The 23884-nt window shown below is 37.4% G+C and overlaps 1 protein-coding gene across 4 annotated transcripts in view; it reads right to left on the minus strand.

Moving 5' to 3' along the window:
• The window catches only part of MARCHF1 (membrane associated ring-CH-type finger 1), a gene marked incomplete at its 5' end in the record, with an annotated part of 458172 nt that overhangs the window by 250335 nt on the left and 183953 nt on the right, over positions 1–23884 (minus strand). The window lies entirely within an intron of this gene.

Raw genomic sequence — 23884 nt, forward strand, 5'->3', positions numbered from 1 at the left:
TTCCTGCAATTATGCGATGGATTTATATGGATAACACAAGGCTATGGCCATTTGAGTTTAAAGGTCCCTTTATGTTGGGAACAATTAAATCATACTAAGGATAATAAGCCTAGTAACACTAAGAAATTGGTTGGGGTGCCTTATGAAAAATGCCAATATATTATTATCCTTAAAGATAGCAATTGGTACAGGCTGGATCAGATGACAAGGGATATACTGGGTTGTACCTAATGGAACTCAACAGCTTTATGGTACCAATTTATGGCCCTGGCTGCTGCCAGGATGGACAGGAAGATGTACGCTAGGATTCCCTTGGACTCAAGGCTACTTGAGTGCAATTTAGATATGACCCAAGCAAAAGAAATCCTTACCAGACCTAGGAATGAGTCTTCCTAAGCCCCATGGGACAAATTGGTCATGAAATACCTCCCCAAACTTGGTTGATATGACCTACAGGGGGCACTGCGAACTAAGGAATGTCATTCACCATCCAGTTCTACAAGAATTGAATTATTAGCCACTGCAGTCTCTGACCCACAATACACCCTGAAAACAACGATGAGGTACTCTGTGTTCTGGGGAACCGAGCAAAATAGACTCTCAGAGACTTAGAAATATTTCAGAAGAAATTTTTATGAATTTCCTGGACTCTTGCACCTTCCCATACTTAGAAAAGCACTAAAGTCATCAACTGAGATATCTGTTCCTTGTGACTAGCAGTCACCGAGATGTGTGCTTCCTTCTACAGAGATGTGTGCTTGAATACATGTACCCTCCTTCACCAAAATCACATATACATATACTGGCCTCTCCCCTTACCTCTTAGGAGCAGTTTCTTAGCATTGAAAAGTTGTCTCAGGGCTATAGTCCTCAGTAAGTCCCCAAATAAAACTGACACTCACAGCTCTCACACTGAACATTTTTATTTCAGTCCACAGTGATAACAATTGAAATGTCTTACATGTTGACTTTCACCTATAAATTTTGGAATAAGCAAACAAAAGTTTTTCAAATATTAGGAAAGTCTTCTTGTTACTAGTGCTTTTAATTACTAGAATCCTAGTTACTAGAGTTACTAGTTACAGCTTGAAAGAACTAAAGTAAACGTTAAATCAAATAGTAAGTTGTCTATGTACAAGCTGTTTCATCTTTTCTATGTAATTTTTAATTATCTTTTATGTTTCATTTATATTGACTTTATTTTTCTATTTAAGAACAAATTTTTCACGCTGGTGATTGTTTTCAAAGTGTAATGGTTTGGAAGGTAGGGGCTTTATTTATTATTCTTAAAGCATCCCATATGAGTTGGAATTATTTTATGTTGATGGAGAACAAAAGATGGAAGCGGGTAAGTTCTTTTTCTTATGGTATGAGCTTTCCTTAATGTATGGAAGTATAATTTCAGCAAACACGTGGCTTTCTGGGGAAATTAATAATATAATATACATGCATGGATCATTATTTGATCATGTCAATATTTCCTTTAATTTAATCTCCCCAAAGGTACATGATAATTTGGCCTAGATATATTCAATAATGGTTTATAAGCTTTTTCTTCATTTGGTCAATAAATGATTGAAAGCATTTTAAGGTTAATGATCTCACGATGTGATCAATCATTCTAAACTACAATCTGCCACCAGGGCTTCTCATTTTGCAAATGATTTCTTGACGGTGATCACAAGAAGCACATCTGTATGCTGGTTGAAAAGTTAATTAAAATGCGATTCCATCTGGTAGTCCTGTTGGGAATGTCACTATTCGATTTAATCTACATTGAGCTGAAATGAACTCTGCATAATCAAAAGATATAATGCAGTGGGAGACACGGGAAGTTAGTCAGTGTTGCACATGTTCATTTAAATCTTTTCTCCTTCTCTTTTGATTCTTTTATTTTTTATAAAAGTTAGAAACCTGGGAGAACGACATTGCCTTATGATTTTCTCATTATGGGTACACTTCTCTTTAGGTGAATCTTGTTTAACTGCACACTTATTCTCATTTTCCCCGTTGATTTTTAGTAGTGTTGAGAGAGCTGATGTGAACGCATCGTTCTCTCAAAGCTGCAGGCTTCAATCACTCATTCTGTTCTGATGCCATGTGTATTAGGTACCTATTGCTCTTGTAAAAATGTACCACTAACTCAGTGATTTAAAACAACATAAATTTATTAACTCACAGTTCTGGAGATCGTAAGTTCGACATGGGTCTCATGGCTAAAATCAAGCTCTAAGTAAGATGGTGTTCCTTCTAGAGGCTCTTGGAGGGACCCTGTTCCATGCTATCCCAGCTCCTAGAGCCTGCCCACATCCCTTGGCCTGTGGCCCCCTTCTGTCCCCAAAGCCAGCAGGGAATGATCAGGTCATTCTCATGACACTATGTCTGATTAGGACTCTTCTGCTTCCCTCTTTCTGTTAAAGGACCCTTGTGATACATGGACTCCACCCACATTATACATGATAATTTCCTTGTCTTAAAGTCAGCTGATTAGTGACCTCAATTCCATCTGCAACTCTTATTCCCTCTTGTCGTGTAACATGACATAGTCACAAGTTTTGGGGACTGGGATGTGGACATTTTGGGGAGGCCATTCTTCTATCCTCCACACATTGTAACTGGTTTATTCTAATCCTAATGCTTGGGTAGAGAGTAGAATGATGCCCTTCCTTTCCTCTCAGAGTAATTTGAAATGTTTTCTTTTCTGGTTTGGCTGATGTGTACCAGTTTGCACATATGCTGACAAGTGTTTCTAGTTATAGATTTTCCCAAGGGATGAGGGACTGGAGATAAAACTTATGTTAAAAGATTCTTTCATTGGGTATTATTGCAATGTAGAATTGAGTTCATATAAAATTCCATTTCTTTGCATGGAAAGGCTGAAGATTTAAAAAAAAAATTAACTCAGAAATTCACTATGGGTCTTATAGTATACCCAATTTTTAAAGCCACTAACTTAGTTATTATGGGTTGGCTAATATTCCATCTTATAAATTTGTTTTCCATCTTATTTTTCTTTGGAAAGTGGAAAGTGTTTACTTTTCATCGGTTAAATGTATTTCTGTTAAACTCAAATAGGTAGGGCATTAGACTTTGCTTGCTGAATTTGCAATTTTAATCCAACTCTAAGTCTGAGACTCCAAAGAAAATGTCCAGCAATTTTCTGCAAATAAAATGTACCCAACAAAATAACCATAAAGGATTACTACTAGGATAGTGATAATGCAAGCATAAAATTATTTGCATTTGGAAGACAATCATTTTTAAACTAAAAAAATATAAGAAGTTCTGAGGCTAAGATGTTTAGTCTATCAATCAGTCAGATTTTAATAGACAGGCAGAGACATTAGAATATATATTTATATATGAAAAGGTTTGTTAGGTTTATTTTTCATTTTTAAAAACCCATTTTATTAAGGTATGATTAATGTGTAAAAAGCTGTTCATATTTAAAGTATACAGTTTGATGAGTTTGGGGATAAGTATACACCTGTGAAACCATCACCACCATCAAGGCCATGGACACATCTATCATTTCCCAAAGTTTCCTGCCATCCCCTTTATTATTATTGTTACTACTATTTTTGGAGGCTGTTTTTTTGTTTTGTTTTGTTTTGTTTTTGGAGGCTGTTTTTCCCCCAGTTTTATTGAGAAATAATTGACATACATCACTGTATAATTTTAAGGTGTAGCGTGATGGCTTGATTTACACCTATTGTGAAACGATTACCACAATAGGTTCAGCTAACATGCAGTGACTCTGTTACACAGATTTGACTTTCCACAATTATGGGAGCTGGTGAAGCAGTTTCTCTCCTGTATGTGTCTGATGCTGGAGCTTAAAGTCTATGGAGCAGAAAGTGGAGGAGAAAGATAGATGTGAAGAAGGGGAGGGCGAGGGTAAGCTGTAAGCTACAAGCATGCGTTCAGGCCTAGAATAGAACAAAACTCATTCAGCTCTTGCTGCCTCTGCTCTTGAAGATACTGGTGTCCTACAGAATCTGAGGCCCTTTGTCATTGAGTCCAGGAGGAGGAGAAGCTAAAGGAAGACTGAGAACGAGGTAAGGGCCGCCGCCTAGCCCTCCCTACTCAAGTCCCACAGTCGCCCTTTGCTGCTCATCTTACCTGGAAACACACAGTGCAGGGAGTCTGTGCAGCCTTGCCAAGCGGACACATTACAAAGCCACCACACACAGTCTGGGAACACTTACATTCTAATAAAATATTCAACTCTGGTGAGTCCCGAACCATAAGAACAACACACAACCTTGCTTTGCCCCTTTCCCTTCTCCATACTCAGTGTGGGTATTGAGTTGTGTTATTGAAATACACATTATAGAATATTTTTCTTTGGGATAAAAAACACTGATAAAAACGTTAGATTTATCATTTTTCTTTCTCAGTATATTGTCAGATGGCATTGGTCTTTCAAGCCAAATAATAATTTATTCTATTTCAGAAATGGGAAATAAGGGAATAGGACAGGAATTAATTAAGGTACCCCTTTATATAGTAGAGCAATACTTTTACTAGCTAAATGAAATCAAAAATTGAGGTATTATCTGTGTTATTTCAGGTTTTTCTTTAAAAAGCCTCTCTCACTTGAATTTTATTCTTCCAAAAAATAGCTTGCTTACTTTGTATTATTCAGATGTTTCCATTTATTCATTATTTTATTTCACATTTGTATGTCTGGCATATATGATTAATACACAGCTTTTTATGAAACCAGCTTTCAGAAAATTCTGTTCTAACTATGGTGAAAAAAAGTATAACCTGGACTTTGTTTTAAAGAAAATGGCAAAAGTAACTATGAATGTGTTGTACATAATCAAAAGAAGAATTCCAACAATTACCTGGATCATGTACAAAGAAAAAATACCTTTTAAATTGGATATTTAAGGCAAAATTGCATTATTTGGGCTACTTTATCTTCAAAATTGTCCTGGTTGTCCAGATCCCATTATGTGCACAGAAAGTTGGACAGAAATATATACCTAGAATATTTATATAATATATAATATATTCACATAATATTTACATATTAGATAATTATAATATATATAATATTAGATATACGTAATCAAAGTCAATCTAAATGTAAGAATGAAGATTTTTATATTCTAGAATATTTTAGAAGAAAATACATCCTTTATTATCACTAATTTGATCATTGTAAATATATATTATAAAGATTTAAAATTATACAAATAGCACACTTTAATAATTAAAAAATCTTTTAAAATGTTTCTAGCATATATTTGTTGAATATGTGAAACCTTGGTGCAGCGTTTTATATATAAATACATACATATTTTATTTAGAGGGTTAATATGTGATCATGTATCTTAGCTGGACATTATGTATTGACTATTTTGGGGTTAATTTTCTTACCAGACTCTTCCCTGATGTTCATTACGAATATGATAAAAAGACTAGGGCCACAATGCAAACATACATGGCCACTTGATAAGCTTACTCTAGTCTTCTTCATTATAAAATAATCATGTATCTCCCTACTGCACATAACAAGGCTCTAATTATATTGAAATGTTCAAGGGATAACATAAACTTTGTTGTCCCTTTGTTGTCCCCTTGAGGCAAAATGCAGTGCTCTTGGCATTGGGACATCAAACGTGCTTATTGCATTCTGAGCACAATTTTAACATTTTTTTTTTAAATACGTGTAGTAAAAGGGAAAGCTTAAATGAGAAGACTGTATGGTTCCTATTCCTTTAGAAATCTGTCAGGATGCAGCTCTTTCCTGCACTTGAACCTTTGCAGTTCATTCTACCCTTAATGAAGTCTGAGGACAGAAATCAAAGGAAGCCTTAGGCAAGCCTCTGGTACTCCAGTAGATGAGTTCATGACCTGTGCTTGTCCTCGTTTCCATACCTGCTCCTGCATTATTGTTCACTGAGCATGTGAACACATATTGTTCACAGGGGCATGTTTATGTGCAGGGCTGCAGCATTCTCGTCCCGTCCAGGGGAGAATTAACCCTCCCCTGGCTTAGCATTCATTAATTTTATTTGCCAAGGCTTGCCCAAACTGAGTTTCTCTGGAGCATTTTTAATCTGTAGACTATAAAATGCCCTGTGTAATTCATGCAAAATTGTCTGTTATATGTGGATATTCATTTTTCTGGGGAGAGGAATCCAGGTCTTCATAAGACCCTCACCGGGACTCCGACCAACAAAAGTTTAAGAATCACTGCTTTAGAGCATGTCTGAACGACTTCCCCTGAGCATTCTACTGTCTGCTAATAAAGTCTTCACATACTGTGTGGCATTTCACAGTCATACCTTGTTTGGGGACATTTTGTACTGGAGCACAATGAAGGCTCTGATATTAAGGACTCATAACTCTACTTTTTAACTGAGTCAGACTGTTATACACGCAGTGAATTATTTAGTCTTAAACATCATGTATTAAGCATCCAAGTAAATTAGACTCAAGGGAAAAAAAAAGTTAAAATCTGTTTTCAAATGATACCAGCTATAAGGCTAGCGTCACAGAACCCCCATGGCCCCACCTTTTTTGAAATCTGTCATTTTAAATTTTTCATGAAGAAATAAACACCATTCCAAGTCTATGCCAGTGCAGGCAACTCAGGCCAAAAATACAAGACTGTGCTCCTTCACCACAAGGAATAGACCCAATTCATTTTCTCTTTTTTTCTTTTTTGGCCTGAGCCTGAGTCAACCCCCCTGAACCATACATTCATCAAAAGAGTTATTGGGAGCTTCCTAGGTTTGGGTATTGTTCTAGCACTTTAGATTGTAATAGACGATAATACTATTTAGGAAGAAGAAACACCAGGTTATGGCAACTTACAAGTTGTAAAAATGAGGGAAAAAGAAGAACCCAGTATTACGTCCAGGTTTCTTGCTTTGATAATTGGTGGACAGAAGTGACATTTAATAAGACAAATAATATAGGAAGAAGAATATGTTAAAGGGTAGAAAGCAGAAGCAGAAGCTCCTTAAAATATTTTCAGTGGCTAAACTTCTTATTTTATTACACTAAAAATTGAGGTCTGAGCACAGAGGAAAAATCTGTAAGGTTTCTCTATTTGCTAATTCTTTGGAGAAACAGTGGCACATGTGTCCACAGAAGAGCATAATAGAACTTCACTGCGAGCCATTGAAGGGGTTCAGAATAAGCCTCCCCAAACTGTGCCAATTCAGCAAGTGGATTATTTTGAGCTGAAGACAAGCAAGGCCCAAAAGACTCAGGAAGAGCTTTTTATCTCCCCCTTAACTACCTAAAAGAATTTAGATAATGGACCTGGCTTAGAGAGAGAGCTAATACCAGAGCTAACTTTCATCTGAATGACCTATCTGCCTGACAGGACAAACATCTAATTAATAAACATCTGCTCTTTTTATCTTCCTGTGAATTGCCCTCATGCCCTCATCCTCTTTGAAGTCCCGGGCTCCTACCCCTTCCTGAGCTCAGGATTCATGTAGTCTCAACTGCTCAACTTGCCCCTGGGTCTCAAATCTCCGAAGCTCCCATATGTATGTACTTAAATTTGTTTTTCTCCTGTTAATCTGTTTTATAACAATCTAATTAATGTACCAGCCAAAAGAACCTAGAAGGGTAGAGGAAAATTTTTCCTACCCAATACTATTTTTCACTTTGAGAAAGTTTATCTTTGTAGTGGAAATCCACTAAGATTAGAGAAATTCCTAAAATATACCTTTCTCTGAATATTATATGGTCTCAAGGTCTCAAGTTCTCTGTGACAACTACTGTGACATGTAAATGTGTCAATAGAAGACCCAAGAGGGGTTATAAGATTATAATCTCTAATGGAGATTAGATATAGTGGTGAGTCAGCAACTGAGTATTATTAGTTTCAACCATTTCCCACTTTGTTGCAGGTTGTCATTATGACACCATAACTGGGACCAACAGTATCAGTATGTTGGAGCTGGTTTGTATTGGCCCATGAGAGCCAACTGTTAAAGCTTCAGGAATATTGTGAGCAGTTGTTAATCACAGGCATTATTAAGAAGTTAAATTATATAAAGTCACAACTAAATAAGTTATACTAAAACAAAAATAATAAACACTCAATCTCACTATTTCTTAAATTTTTACTACATTTCACTATTACCTAAGCTCTTGAGGATATTGATGACTATTATATCTGTATGGTGGAAACACTATATAATGGTGTTTGCTAGTGTGCTTCTTTTCTCAACTCTGCATTTAATGAGGTCACATTGGTAGCTTGATCTCAGTCATGGTGAGTGTATACCACTGAAATTGGCAAAAGCTACAAACCAAGGTTTATTGTCTCTTTGATTGTTAGATTTAAGATTGCAGAGAAAATGTTAATAATGGAGATTAAATTTAAAAGTGTGTTTTGTCTGTAGCCATTATAGTTTAAGTAACATAAAAATTTGAGGTTATATTCTTCCAGTATTTGAAGAGTATTCTCCAATTTACCAAAGAAAACATTACATTCATCACTGACCACTGATGAATACATGACCTTCCAACATACAATTTTGATGTTTCACTTTCATCTTACTGTCAAATAAAACAAGAGCATCAACCAGCATTTTTGTCGGAACAACACTCATCTGTCAATTGCAGCCATAGGTTATCTATGGATAGAACATATCACAAAAAGTAATTAAAGCATTCTATGACCATCAATAGACTACATGGAATTTACAATAAAAGTATTACATATTGTATTATTATTTGTAAACTGTGTGCTACAGATCCTTTATGTCAGTAAAGTTTGTAATAAATGTATATACAGATAGGTATGCAGATTTTTTTTTTTTTTTTGGTGAATACCTATTAAACACCACTGTCTCAGACATGGAACCAATGGCTTGACCCCTTTCCTAGTGTACAAATGGCAACATTTGGAACTAGCTGGCTGTATTATGAAATAACTCAATAAATAGTCATGGAATATTCCCTAGTTCTGCAGTCATAATTTTAAACTGATATATTAGAAGCAAATGAGATGGGTAATTAAAACTAAGAAAATAATATTATTCATATGAACATTTTATTGACTTTATTCTCATATCATATAAAGTTTTCTCAAGTCTAATTGACTTCTCAGATTAGGGGCTAGAAGAGATACCTTCTCTTTACATGGAATTTTCAGTTTTCATACATTTTTACATAATCTCATGGATCCCCATAAAGTTTGTGAATAGACAGGAAAGTATTATTATCTTAAGAGACACAGCTGAGGATATTGCTGTGTGCAGCATAACTTGTGTTCAGTGTGCAGCTATTCCTTGCCAGAGCTGAGAACAGAACTTAGGACTTTTGGTGAACCTGCCACTGCCTGGCCACACAGATTCTCCTTTCTTGTATAACTGCTGACTGTGGGCTTAGAGCCTTCTTTCTCTGTCCCAGGTAAGAGAAATGCAGTGGACCGAAGTGGTGAGAGCAATGGCATTGAAGGAGGTCTGCCATGGATTTCAGAGAAGGATTTTTTCCTCTCTGTGTTCTGAATCCTGAATGACAGGTTTAAGATGGCTTTTTACCTTAATTTATGTTTTGAGTTTCTTTTTATGATTAGCAATGAGTTCTCACATGAGTATGCAATCATAATGAGTCAAACTTCAGCAACTTCCTGACAAGTAAGAAAACAATAAAATAGTCCTAAATGGTATATCACAGGAGATGATACTTTTAAACCGGAGGTGTGGTAACACCTATACATCATCTAGGCATTCGTCTTGAGATTTCTATTCTCACTTGGAGAAACTAAAGGAAAAATGTACACAGAAAATGTCATCCAGAGGAAACAAATGTAACCTTGGAGAAAATAAGAAGATCCAGAAGTCTTCTGATGCTTATGTAAATTGGAGAAGAGAATGCTTTTCTGTCTCAATTCTTCTCACCCCATATTTACATTTTATCTGTACTTCTAAAGGTTTGAGAATTTAGCACATAACATTAAAAGTAAAATATAAATGGCTGATCATGGCTTCTCAAGAAATATCTTTATTTGAATGCACAACCTAATAGCAGGTCTATCATGTTTTAAAATGAGCCCCTGGGAAAAGGGACAGAATCCAAAGTTTTGAAACTCAATCTCATCAGGTGAGTCAGTCTTAAGGAGGAAAAAGAGGTAGGGTGGCACCTCATACCTTTTAATAGACTAACACATTGCACCTTTGTTCTATTTCTGAGCAGCTGGGCATTTCCTACAGGCTCATTATTAATGTATAGCTGCCAGAATAGGCTCATGATGGTATTTTACCATCAAGAACCCCACCTGAGGGGGATTGTTCCCACAGGGGAATACTCCCCTTTGTTAAAAAATAACAACAGGGCTTCCCTGGTGGTTGAGAGTCCGCCTGCCGATGCAGGGGACACGGGTTTGTGCCCCGGTCTGGGAAGATCCCACATGCCGCGGAGCGGCTGGGCCCATGAGCCATGGCCGCTGAGCCTTCGTGTCCGGAGCCTGTGCTCCGCAACGGGAGAAGCCACAACAGTGAGAGGCCCACGTACCGCAAAAACAAAACAAAAGAAACAAACAAAAAAAACCAACAACCAAACCTCAAACGACTAGAAAAGCAAAACAAACAAAATAGGGCCCAAAGATCTTTTACTTGGTTCTTCTTAGCAGAGATGAGACAAAAGAGGCTTTTCAAAACCACTTTTAAATAAGATAAACTACAACTGCATTGATTTCCAAGTGTATATGTTTGACTTCCAATAACCTTAAATCTAAGAGGCAGGTTCAAATTTACCAGACTGGGGGCCTCCCTGGGGCCTCCCTGGTGGCGCAGTGGTTGAGAGTCCGCCTGCCGATGCAGGGGATACGGGTTCGTGCCCCGGTCCGGGAGGATCCCATATGCCGTGGAGCGGCTGGGCCCGTGAGCCATGGCCGCTGGGCCTGTGCGTCCGGAGCCTGTGCTCCGCAACGGGAGAGGCCACAGCAGTGAGAGGCCCGCGTACCGCAAAAAAAAAAAAAAAAAAAAAAAAAAAAAAAATTTACCAGACTGGGATTGCTTCTGAATTTCCTACCTCGCTGTGTGTCAGCGTTCCAATGCAGCTAATCAGTGCCCCCCTCACAGGTCCTTGAAGAAGCTGCCTTCCCAGCTTTGTCAGCCCTGTTCCCCTCTCCTGTCCACCACCTCCCACTGGTAGGCCACCCACCGTACCCTGGGGCCCTGGCTGTGAATGGAAAGGCCTCTCCCCCAAATAAGGGAGAAAACCGTACCTCTGCAGGTTAATTCACTACAGTGCTTCACTCAGTCACAGAAACACTGCACGACACAGGTTACATACCTAATAACAGGAAATGCTTTCAAAGGGACAATTAAACATTTGCTTCATTTTTCGAGCTAGATGGATTATTTACCTTTTACTAACAAAAAGAAATCCTCTGTTATTATACAATGTTTCCAAGACATGGAAACATTGAGAGTTTTCTTAATCCTTTTGCATCTACTATAGAAATGTTGCAACTTTTATCTATACGTAAAAAAGTTTTCCTCAGGGATTTTTGTAATGTAATACATAGATTGTTATCATCGGTTGTAAAAATAATAATTACTATATGCCAAGCATTATGACGTACAATTTTTCATTATCTCGTTTAACCCCCATGAAACATCTTCAGGGTACGTGCTGCTGTGTATTTTCAGATAGTGAGATGGGGATGTGGCAAAGTTAAATGTCTCGCCCAAGGGGGTATAGGCCGTCAGTCCTGGATATCCGCCTGATTCTAAGTTTCCTTCCTAGAAATTCCACTCATTCCCACTGGGGAGGAAAAGCAATCTAGACAAGAGGATACTGCTTTTTTAATAACCAGTGAAAATATGAGGCATTTTGGTTCTGCCTAGTTATCAGCAGAGAACACAGTGCCTTGTCTTCAGCCCCATTACTGCCATTTTTGACCCAGCGGTGACACCAAACGTTAGGCTGGCCTTTTCCCTGCCCTAATGTTCTGTTCTATCCTTATCTACAGATTGCGTGGTTTTATCTGTTCCCTCAAGTTAACGTTACAAAATTTGCTTTTACTTCTTTTATTTCAGTGAGTATTACTAGACCTCAAAACAGGCTTTTCTTTAAAAAAAAGACAAAAAGAAAAACTAAGCTAAAAAATGAAAGAACCTAATTTTATGTGATTTATAAATGTTGCCACCGATGTTTGTAGCTGCACATTGGCAACATCTCCTTTTACCAAGTAGGAAATTTGGGGTTTTACCTGTTCGGTTTAAATTTTCAGCTTGGGGCTCTCTGTATAGGAATGGCCAGATTTATCTAGAAAGAGTGCATTTATGAAACAAAACAAAACAAAACTTCTTCATAAAAAAAAAGCTGAAAATAAGCAATCATATTTATTAAAAGATTTAAGGGAAAATTTTAAAAATATGATTCTAAGGTTTGATTTTCTCGATGTCAAAGTTGAACTGAATACTCTCTAGAGTGTCTAGGAGTTTGCACAAGCTATGATAATGCTTCCTTGAAGCATTTTGGACTACATTTTTTCTTAATTTTATTTAAAACAATTTTTTTCACCCTTTGCTTTCACTGTAAGATCTTCTCTCCAGTTGGAGATCTTCACTCTGACTCTTAAAGCTCTCAGACACTCAGACCTGCTTCTCTTCCAAACAGAACAAAATTCTCTTTTAAAATGCCATTGTATTATTTTAAAAGGACAGATCCTGTTTTCCCTTTAAAATACCATTGTATTATTTTAAAAGGACAGATCCCATTTGCTCTTTAAAATAGTCCAAATGTTACCAATAAGCAAAACAGGATCTAAGTATCTGAGAGTTGCATTAACTGATCTCCAGGATGTCTCATTCTTTCCCCACATAAACGCAGAAGAGAAATCTCATCTGGTTCTCTCTGCAGAGACACGGACCCTCTTGGCTTGTCTAACTTTCTCTTCCCGCTGTGTCATCAGACAGGAATTCCTCCAAAAAAAATTACAGGTGATATGTGGAATTGGATTTAATTTGGTTAATGTTAGGAAACATTTAAAAACCCTTTCAACTGCCACATATTCTTAGATTAAAAAGAAAATCAGAGAGCTTGGCAAAAGAGTATAAACTTTCAGCTCTGAAATGAAGACGTCTGAGGATCTAATGTGGTGACTCTAGTTGACAACACTGTCTAGTGTAATCGAAATTTGCCAAGAGAAGAGAATGTAAATGTTCCCATCAAAAAATAAATAAATGAATAAAACATGTGAGGTGATAGATATGTTTCTTAACCCGATAGGGGAACCTTTTCACAATGTATATCAAATCACCACAATGTACACTTTAAATATCTTACAATTTCATGTGTCATTTATAATGCAACCTGAAATTCTTAAAAGGTAGAAGAATTAGAAAAAAAAGTCATAATTATCAGTATAACGTGCTTAAACCCCTCAGGTTGAAAAGAACACAACCGCAGTGAGTTACAGAGACACACTGAACTGGCTACATTAAAAAATTATGAATATATCATAAATATGATTCAAACTAGCTAGAAGTATGGGTAGTTCTACTCTGATTTTGAGGGAAAAACAAAACAGGAAAAGTGCTGCTAACAGGGAAGGTCATTCAGTTGCCCTAAATCTAAAAAGCCAGGTGAAAAAAGTTTGAACTATTTTATTAATACAATGCTACAATAATTTCATTTCTTTTTTCTTCAGTAACATGTAGGTAATTATTGTTTTGCAAGAGCCTGAATAAATGTCAAAGACGGAGTGAGTCATCTTCAGTACAATGCTTATTATGGGACTATTCAGTGTAACTTTTGCACTTTGTAGTGAGTTTCTGAAAATTCTACAAACCAAATTGAGCCTCCTTTCTTTGGTTTGAGTTTTGACAAACAAGTAGCAAAGTAAAAACTTAAAGTCAATAATTTTCCTGCCTGTAGAAACAGGATGAAGTTTCCTATACGTTCTTTTTCATTAAGCCATTAGCTCTTTGATTGACATTAAATCTCTATGTCTTAAATATCTGGACATCTTGGGGTCTACAATAATCCTGAAAATATTTAGTGTGAATATATATCTTAAACTATGTGAAAAGTCCAAGTAATAATAAGTCCTGTTTTTCCTCAATTAGAGAAAGGCCATTGTAGAGATGATTTTTCTGTTGTGCTTTTTAAAAGCAGACCAGGATATTTTAACAAGTGACTTATAGCTATATAGAAATGTATATGTTAATTATATATATAGCATATATGTAAAAATATATATATAAGAATTAATATGAACAAACAAATTTCTGATCTAGCCATGCCTTTATGTCTACCCCTAAGATTAAGGAAAACAAAAGTCAGACAGGCAATAGTTCAGGAGAAGTAAAATGATATTACTGTATTATTAATTAATAATATTATTATTTATTAATAACAAAAATGGAATACTTTCCATGGGCCTAGTCCTGTGCTAATCATTGAACTTACTTTATTGCATTTTATCTTCACAAGAAATCTATGAGGTTGGTTCATCTCCTTTTCAAATGAGGTGACTAAGATTTAGAAAATTTACGTTATTTGCCAAAATGGTGCACACAGCTAAAGTCAAACCCATGTCTGTCTACTCTGAAGACCATGTCTAATTCCACTCCTCTGCATTGTTTTTCCAAATAAATGTTAAGTGACAGACATGAGAATAAATGAGCAGTATTCAGGCCACCTTTAACAGAGTGACTAAACTCTGCTCAGTAAACCATTTCTTCTAGGATGGCCTCTGGATTTGAGAAATTAGCAGTAGCTGGGATAGACTTAAGTTTTTTTCCACTTTTCTTTTTATTGAGATATAGTTGATGTACAATATTATAACTTTCAGTTGTATAATAGAGTGATTCACAATTTTTAAAGGTTACACTCTATTTATAGTTATTATAAGATATTGGCTATATTCCCTGTGCTGTACATTACATCCTTGTAGCTTATTTTATACATAATAGTTTGTACCTCTTAATTCCCTACCCTTATCTTGCCCTGCCCCCTTTTCTCTCCCCAGTGGTAACCACTAGTTTGTTCTCTATATCTGTGAGTCTGCTTTTATTTTGTCATATTCATTCATTCATTTTATTTTTATTTTTGGCTTGCCATGCAGCTTGTGGGATGTTAGTTCCCTGACCAGGGATTGAATCTGGGCCCTTGACAGTGAAAGCATGGAGTCCTAACCACTGGTCCACCAGGGAATTCCCTGTTTTATTTCTTAGATTCCACATATAAGTGATATCACACAGTATTTGTCTTCCTGTCTGACTTATTTCACTTAGCATGATGCTCTCCCAGTCCATCCATGTTGTTGCAAATGGCAAAATTTTATCTTTTTTATGGCTGAGTAGTATTCCATTGTGTGTGTTTGTGTGTGTGTGTGATTTCACAACTTCTTTATAAAAAATCTATAATAGATACACACACAAAAGAAAAAGGAATCCAAATATAACACTATAGATAGTCATCAAATCACAAGAGAAACAAGCAAAAGAAGAAAGGGATAAAACATACCTATGAAACAACCCCAAAACAATTAACAAAATGAAAATTAAAATATACATATCAATAATCACCATAAATGTAAATGCACTGAATGCTCCAATCAAAGAGACAGACTTAATTTTAAATGAGTAATTGCACCTACCACACAGACTATTTCACTGTGTACATATTTAAAATCATGCTTTTAGTGATTTTACCTTACAATTGTGTTTAAAATAGTTAGCTGGAAAAGAAAGGATTGTGTCTCATAAGGAGGGCAAAATGAGGAGATGAAGTTACTCAGATACACACATGGCTTATTTGCTAGATTGCCTTAACAATAAACTTCAACATGAAATATGAATTCAAAGGAGGCATTATTACTGGTGATATAGAAGCATGGTCGTCAGAATACATTTTTCCTCACTGAAAACACACACACAGTCATCTAATAGTGATGAGGATTTACACAGACCCGTAGAAAGTTTCAGAGTCAGATTTTTACTGATCTGTCTCATTTGTGGAGAGAAAAGTGGGACATGAGTGGGACATGCTATTCAGCAGAGATATTTACCAGAAGCAAAGGACCACTAAACTGGTTGGGAAAAAATGGAGAGGGGTTGCAAACAGTATTTCATGGTTCATGAGAAATGCTGAGGACATAATTTTTAAAAAAGCACTCTTTTTCATAGCTTTTATCAGACAGTTAAAGTCTCTTGAAAAGCAGAAGAGCTGCTAAGCCTTATAAAGGCATGAGTATTAACCAGGACTTCACAAATTAAAGTCAATTATTGCAAAGTTCAAACTGAATTAAGCAGGGATTGATTGAAAAAAGTTGCACTTAGAAATTAGTGTCTATCTAGAGACTTTTAACTAAACAAGTTAAGTCATGCTATAACTTTCATAGCGTATTTTTATGGATATACATTTATTCTATTTTTATAGAAAAAACAGTGACTGAGTCCTGTGCTAAACACACTTTCAGTTATGTCTTTCCTAGCTAAAGCCTAAATCAACAATCTTTGAAATTTAGAGCCGGGGGGTATTTTGCTCCCTGGGGGCATTTAGCAAAGTCTGGAGGGACTTTTTGTTGTTATGACTGGGGTGGGGGGTGTGCTATTGGCATCAACTGAGTAGAGAACAGAAGTGTTATTAACATTCTCCAGTGCACAGGACAGCCACTCACGAAAAGAATTATCCGTCCAAAACATCAACAGTGCTGAGGTTGAGAAACCCTGCTTTCGAGTAACATAAGATGCATCTGAGGACCTTATTAAAGATACAAGTTCTTGGGCAATGCCTCCAGCAGCTCTGATCTCAAGAGTAGAGATGGAATTCAGGAATCAGCACCTGGTTATTTTCCTCAGGTTACATTCCATTCCCCTCTCTCAGGTGACATTTTGAGAAACATCAGACTGAGTATGTAGTTACTTCAATCAAAGTCAATTCAACACTATTTGATGACCATTATCTAACTTATAAGAATGGTATCTAAGAGGAATTACACATTTCAATAGGGTTAGTCATGCAACTACAAATTTTAGTTTAATTTCTTGAGTTATATCCACAAACAAAGCTAGGAGGCATCCCCTGGGAATTGGTTTGAATCTCAAACCCCAACCTAGACCCACAGACGCAATCTGCATTTTCATAAGAGCCCTGGCTTTTGTGAAACTTTAAATAAAATAATACATTGGCAGAATTTAAACATAATGTCTAGCATATTCATTCACTATTAGAGGTGGTGGTGGTGGTGATGGTGGTGAGGACAGTATAAATGAGGCAGCAAGGAGAGGTTGAAGACTGAAAACAATTTAATGAAAAGATTCCTAAAAAGAGAGAATAGATGTAGAGTGTATTCGTTTTCTATTTCTGTGTAACACATTGCCACAAACTTAATAGTTTAAAATATCCATTATTATCTTACAGTTCTGCAGGTGTGACTGGGTTTTTTGCTTGGGGTACCACAATGCTGAAACCAGGTACTAGCCTGGCTTGTCTGGAAGCTCCAGAGAAGAGTCAACTTCCAAACTCATTCTTCTTATTGGCAAAGTTCAGTTCCTCGTGGTTGTGGGACTGAGACTCCTGTTCCTTGAAAGCTGTCAGCAGGGGTCTTCTCTCAGCTTCTAACCACTCACATTCCTTGCCAGTGGGACCCTCCATCTTCAAGTCAGCAATAACTCACTGAACCTTTCTCAGGTTTTGAATCTTTGACTTTCTTTTCTGCCAGGAGCCAGATAAAAATCTCTGCTTTTCTCATGTGATTAGGTTAGGCACCCAGATAAACTCCCTTTCCTCAAGTCAACCATCCCATAAAATAACCTCACCATGAAAATAAAATCCATATATTCACATCCACAGGGATTATGCTGGGGGGGGCAGGGAATCTTGAGGGACAACTCTGCCTGTCACACAGAGTCCCTGCAGTGATGAGCCCCACATGGAAGGGCAACCTCTGTGGCACCAGAAAAAAGAAGGAGGCGGGAAGGTGTGATGGTAAACATAAATCTGGCTGTGCTGTGCAGGATGTCTGCAGACCTCTATTCTATTTGTCACGTTAGTGTTTAATTTGCTAAAAGTAAATGGGAGTGTTTCAGTTTCAAAGCTTTAAGGCAACTGAAAGTTTTAAGACGCTGCTACAGGGGACCGGGGAGAAGTTTAACTGGAAAAAATGAAAGAAATGTTGCTGGAGAGAGCAGAGATTCCAGCAGGAGGAGGGATGTGCCTCGGAGGAGCCGTCATGGGCTGGATGTTTGCTGACGTACCGGGGAGAGGAGGAAGACACAGATTCCCCTGCACAAGACAGCCCAGAAGCCAGTGTCCTCAACGGGAGGCTGGGTACCCCCAAGCCACGTGACACCCAGAGGAGAAACCTGCTAACATATTGTTTCCTCTTTATTGTAAAGTGAATATGAAGTAAAGAAGATCCCACACCCTGTGAGCTTCAGGATTTTAAGTAGGGATGACAGCACTGAATTAATTTTTTCAGACTTTTCTAAGCCACAGAATGTCACCACTTCATCCTGCTCCTTGGGGCTCTGGGGCCAGGGCTGGTGTTGCCCGGCTAGGAGTGAAGATCCTCTTGACAGATTCATGGTAATGATGTTCAAACAACATAGAATAGAGGGAAATGACTTTATCTTCCCTCCCCCTTCATTACGGGTAAGAGATGCTGGCTGACACCAGCAATGGGTGACACCCCATTTGTCATATGCCTCACAGGCTCCTGATCTTGGGGCCGCTCTGATCCTCCACACCTTGCTTCCTGGCACCTGCTCCTTTGTAGGCAGCAGAGGGCACGGTTTCTGTCTTCCCCTCACCGTCAGGCCTCTCTGTTAATACTGTGCTGTCTCACTTTGGGTTTCGATCGATGTTCTGCTTTTGTTTACTGAATAATAATTTTAGAAAATAAACAGGTTCCCATTATACACAGGTAGTCTTGTAATGTAATTTTAAAAAGTAGGCTTGAGTTTCAGTGGAAAAAAAGAATTAAAGAATTCAAATTTATTATGGTTTTATAGATAATAATCTCCTTTTTCCCTGGGTTCAAACTTCTGCCAAAATACTTTGCAAAGTGTTGACATTTTACATAAGGTTTTGAAGAAAAGTCTATTTGAGAAATTATCAGTGAGAATAAGACAAAAATTCTACATGTCTGTTTCCCTTAAGGCAGGTTCATGAATTCATTTACAATAAAAAAACACTTAAAGCCATGAATGGTGCCTCTGAAACCATATAAAACAGGTCAAGTCACTATTCACAGTAAGTTAGAATCATACCTGGTTTTGCAGCTTTCCCTTAAATCCAAATATTTTGGGGATTTTGCTTGAGATGACTCAAGATTGCACACATAAAGCATAAGGACATGGGTATCTTTGGTATCTATCCAAAGTGACCGCAGTTGTTTAGATGTGATCCCAAGAAAAACATTATTATGGAGAGAGGTAAAGCTGATATTGACAAACGCACTTGCGATAAGGTTTAGTATTGTACTTTCAATAAAGGGTTCATGAATCATGTGTTAGGCATTCTGGTAGGTACTCATTTAATTTTCTCAATTTGACAAGGCAGTTGTTATTTTTCCCATTTTTAAAAAAAGGAAAGTGAGCCTCAAAAATGTGGGGATATGGGCTTCCCTGGTGGCGCAGTGGTTGAGAATCTGCCTGCTAATGCAGGGGACACGGGTTCGAGCCCTGGTCCGGGAAGATCCCACATGCCGCGGCACAACTGGGCCCGTGAGCCACAACTACTGAGCCTGCGCGTCTGGAGCCCACGCTCCGCAACAAGAGATGCCACGATAGTGAGAGGCCCGCGCACCACGATGAAGAGTGGCCCCCACTTGCCACAACTAGAGAAAGCCTTTGCACAGAAATGAAGACCCAACACAGCAAAAATGAATAAGTTAATTAATTTAAAAAAAGAAAGAAATAGAAAAGCCTGATTGTGCCAAAATAATTAAGAGAAAGGTACAACTTAAAAAAAAAAATGTGGGGATATCTCATCATAGTCTAGTAGGAGATTTGGAATTTGTGTCTAAACTTCGCTTTGAATTTTTCCCCCTAAAGAAAAGTCATGTTGTGTCATGTCTCTGTTCCAAAGTCTCTAATGGATTCTCCTCTCTCTCAGTAACATCCCAAACCATGATTGTTTCCTACCAGGTAGGTCCTGAGTTAGCTATTGCTGCATCCCCACTGCCTACTTACCCCAACTCTGCTCCAGCTACACTCAGGCAAGCTCCTGCTTTCAATCTTTACATGGCTGCTCTCTCTTCCCGAATTCTCTTTCCACCAACATCAGCATGCTTTACTTGCTTACTTCTTTCATATTTTTACTCAAATGTCAACTTACCAGACAACCTTTAATCATTCTCCCCTTACTTTACTTTATATTTCATCATAGTACTTATTTATGTATTTGTTTACCTGTTTGTTGTCTGTCTCCTTTCTCTCTGCATGAGAATATGGCTTTGTTTTGTTCAGTGCTATGCCCCTTATTCTTAGAACAAAGCCTGTCATGTAGTAGTCACTCCAATATTGTTGCATGAATATATGAATTATTAATATTTTATAATATCATAGGAAAACATGCATTATGTGTCCAGGCCCTAAAAGTCTCAAATTCAACTCAGGAAGGTTTAAGAGGAATTTGTGGCCAACCCTCAGTCCAGCCAGGGCTTTATATAGAGCAGATATAATTTTCAGGGACAGATTAAAGGACTTGATTCACTGATTTAAAGATAATAATAAGAATGGCAGGCTTAAGACAGATGTTAGAAAAAGTGCTTAGTTTGGGGTGAGGAAATGGTGATTAAATTTATCTGAGTCGAGTATAAAAGAAAAGAGGGAAAAAAGGGGGAGACCAGGTGGTGGGGTCATTTAGAGCAGCCTATGATGGATGGTCAAGGAGAGAGAGTTTGCACTCTGTTTAAAGTGCTATCAGTGTCTGCAGGTAGTCAAAGTGGTTGTAACGCTGCAGTGAGAATGCAGGTGAAGAACCGCCCTGGAAACATTGCTGACCATGTCCTGGAAAGAGCGCAACTTTTGGCTATATTTCTGCCAGGAAGGCCATATAGATATGAAAGGGCATGGGGGGTGGTGGAGAAAAAAAGAAAACTAGCAATTTATTTAGATCCTACTACAAGTCAGTGTTCAAGTCCATATCTACTTTTCAGCATTCATTCCCCCTGTTCTCTCTTGTTCAGTTTCTGTGGTTGCTGTTTATATAACTGAGATTTGCCAACCTAACAGATGCTGAAAGAAGAAAATTTAAAAAAATAGTGTATCCAAGAAAATGCTCAAATGTCCCAGTTGGAGTTAAGCTTTTACTTTTATTTGAATATTTAATGCATTTTGCCTTTTGTGATACTTGACTGTTCTCCTGCTTTCCTCTTCACTAGACTATCCATCCACCAGGGACTGACACATTTCTCACATGGCTCTGCATCACCAAGACTCATCATATCACTTTATACACAGAAGATATGCAAGTTATTTTCTGTGAAAAATAGGTAACATTTTAGAAACAAGACAATCCTAAGAGGTATTACAGAGGCAATTTGCTAATATCATCGCTGCTGTAGAGAGGCTGGGTTTGATCACAGAATTTAGACTCTCTAAAAAGATTGGAATTGAAAGTATAGATCCTCTACTAACATGCTGATAAAATAGTCATTTGGAGAGATGGGAACAATTTGTGGCAATTTTTCTACCCTCAAGATACACTGCCACTGTACTCTCTTTATGAACTCTTTTGCTCTAGCCTCTTTGGCTTTTTAATTCAACCTCTTTACAAAGGAAATCACTCGTAATTGATATTTAAAGGGACAATGCATAGACGTTCAATCCTTGTGATGGAGGTCAGAGCGTTTTATGATGATCTGCATCTAGGTCAAGACACCGCCTTCTCAGAAGCGTCGGTCGATGGATCAAGTCTAAGTCGCATGCTAACCTCCGTGAGGATAAGACTGTGCCTTCCCTGAAGATAAATGGGCCTTTCAAATGGCAGCCTTGCAGCTGGAATTTAATGAGAACATAAATGCCACAAAAAGAGATTTTCTTTTGCTAATGATGGACCACTCACTCCTTCCTTTTTTTTTTTAAATGATGAAAGGCTGTATTCTAAAATTAACAACATAGCACAGAGTTGCGTATCTATTTTTCCCTCAGATGTCTGCATTGCATCATTTTAAGGTCTCTTGTGGCTTCTGTGGATGTTTTGGGTTTTGCTTCAGAACTTCTATTGTAACATATTACATGCTTATTGTGGAAAAATTATATGGGTTATTATCAATTGATTCTTTAAAAAAATATTTTCTTAATACCACAGTGATAAACACTGAAAACCGAGAGCTTGGGATCAGCAGAGAGACCATATGTTTTATTCAGGGATTCTGTTTATTTATTTTAGCATGTTTAATTCTCATTTTGTGAAAAATGTTCAAGAGTTTTAGGATATCAGGCACAGAAGCAAGCCTATCCAAATATGTGACGATACTTTTACTTAAAGTTTTCCTTCACCATATTTTGTACCGCTTTACTGTCAGTTTTATTGACTGTAATTTACATACAATATAACCAACTTTAAATGTACAATTGGCTGAGTTTTGATGAATGTATATAGTTGGGTAATGATCATCCCAGTAATAATTCTGAATATTTACATCATCTCAAAAGGATTCCATGCTCACTAATGCTTGGCATTGTCAGTCTTCCAAATTTTAGCCATTCTAGTGGGTGTGCCATGATATCTCACTTTGATTTTAATTTGTATGGCTCTAATGAATAACGATGCTGAGAATATTTTCATGGGCTTGTTTGCCATCTATATATCTTCTTTGGCGAAGCGTCTGTTCAAATCTTTTGCCCATTTGTGAGGACTATTTGTCTTCTTACATCATTTATTTTAAAAGAATGCAGTAAAGCAAAGAAAGTAACCCAAATTTGGCTTCAAAAGATTGACTTTCACCTGCCATTGCCCCCTCAGGTCTGCCACCCAAGCAACAAGATCTGGTCACTGAACTCCCACAGCCTAGGGACTAAGTCTTGAGTAGAATTTTGAGAACTGGAGTCTTGAACAGACAAAATGATAGATTCCTTTATAAGCCTCTTTAAATACACATTAATTTCTCTCCCTAAACCTATCTCTAAGAAACCCCACGAGAGTATTTCTCTCTCTCTCTCTTTTTTTTTTTAACATGTTACATCTGGCTGTGAGGAATCTTTTCAATGCAAAATTCCGTTTATTAATTTACTGAGACTACTTCAGTGGCTAATTAGGCTATTCCTTACAGTTCTGTATACCTCAGATTGGTGTGACTTCTGGACGCAGTATGTTAATAATTTCTTATAAGTAAAGCTGTAAATTATATACTGCCTAGAATCAAGAATAGGGCAACCCAATCAACAGCTACTGGGCATTTCTTGAGTATTTAGCTCAGTAACAAGTATAAAGACGATGCTAAAAATTTATAGTTTATTTTTCACAGGTTGATGTCACAAACCTGACTCCTCTTTACAATGAAACACTGGTAGTTCTGTTAGCTTCGCATTCCAACTTGAAGCATAGAAATGCAGGAGTATTCTAAACAGCAGGTAAGGGTAGGAATTGAACATGAGTTTTTAAAAACTTGTTTACACCAATCAAGCTACAATCCATACAGAAGTGACAAACGATGGCATTGACTCCAAAACATTTAAACGACCCTGGATCCATTTTACCAATGGCAACTTTTCCAAAGGTGTCATTATTCTGAAGTATTCTGTTGGCTTCAGAAAAAGGATTGGAATGCTGTCTTTTTTCTCTGTGCCCTGAAACCACTGTCTCCCTCCATCACCAATCCACCTCACCCCTGCTTCAGTATGATTGGTGAAAGGTCCGATTACAGGAAATTGCATTGGCTCATGGAGTTTTCAGCAGGCAAACTGACTCCACATAGATCATTAGATCA

Source organism: Mesoplodon bidens (assembly GCF_964165515.1).
Source record: "Mesoplodon bidens genome assembly, chromosome: 1".
Lineage (NCBI taxonomy): Eukaryota > Metazoa > Chordata > Mammalia > Artiodactyla > Ziphiidae > Mesoplodon > Mesoplodon bidens.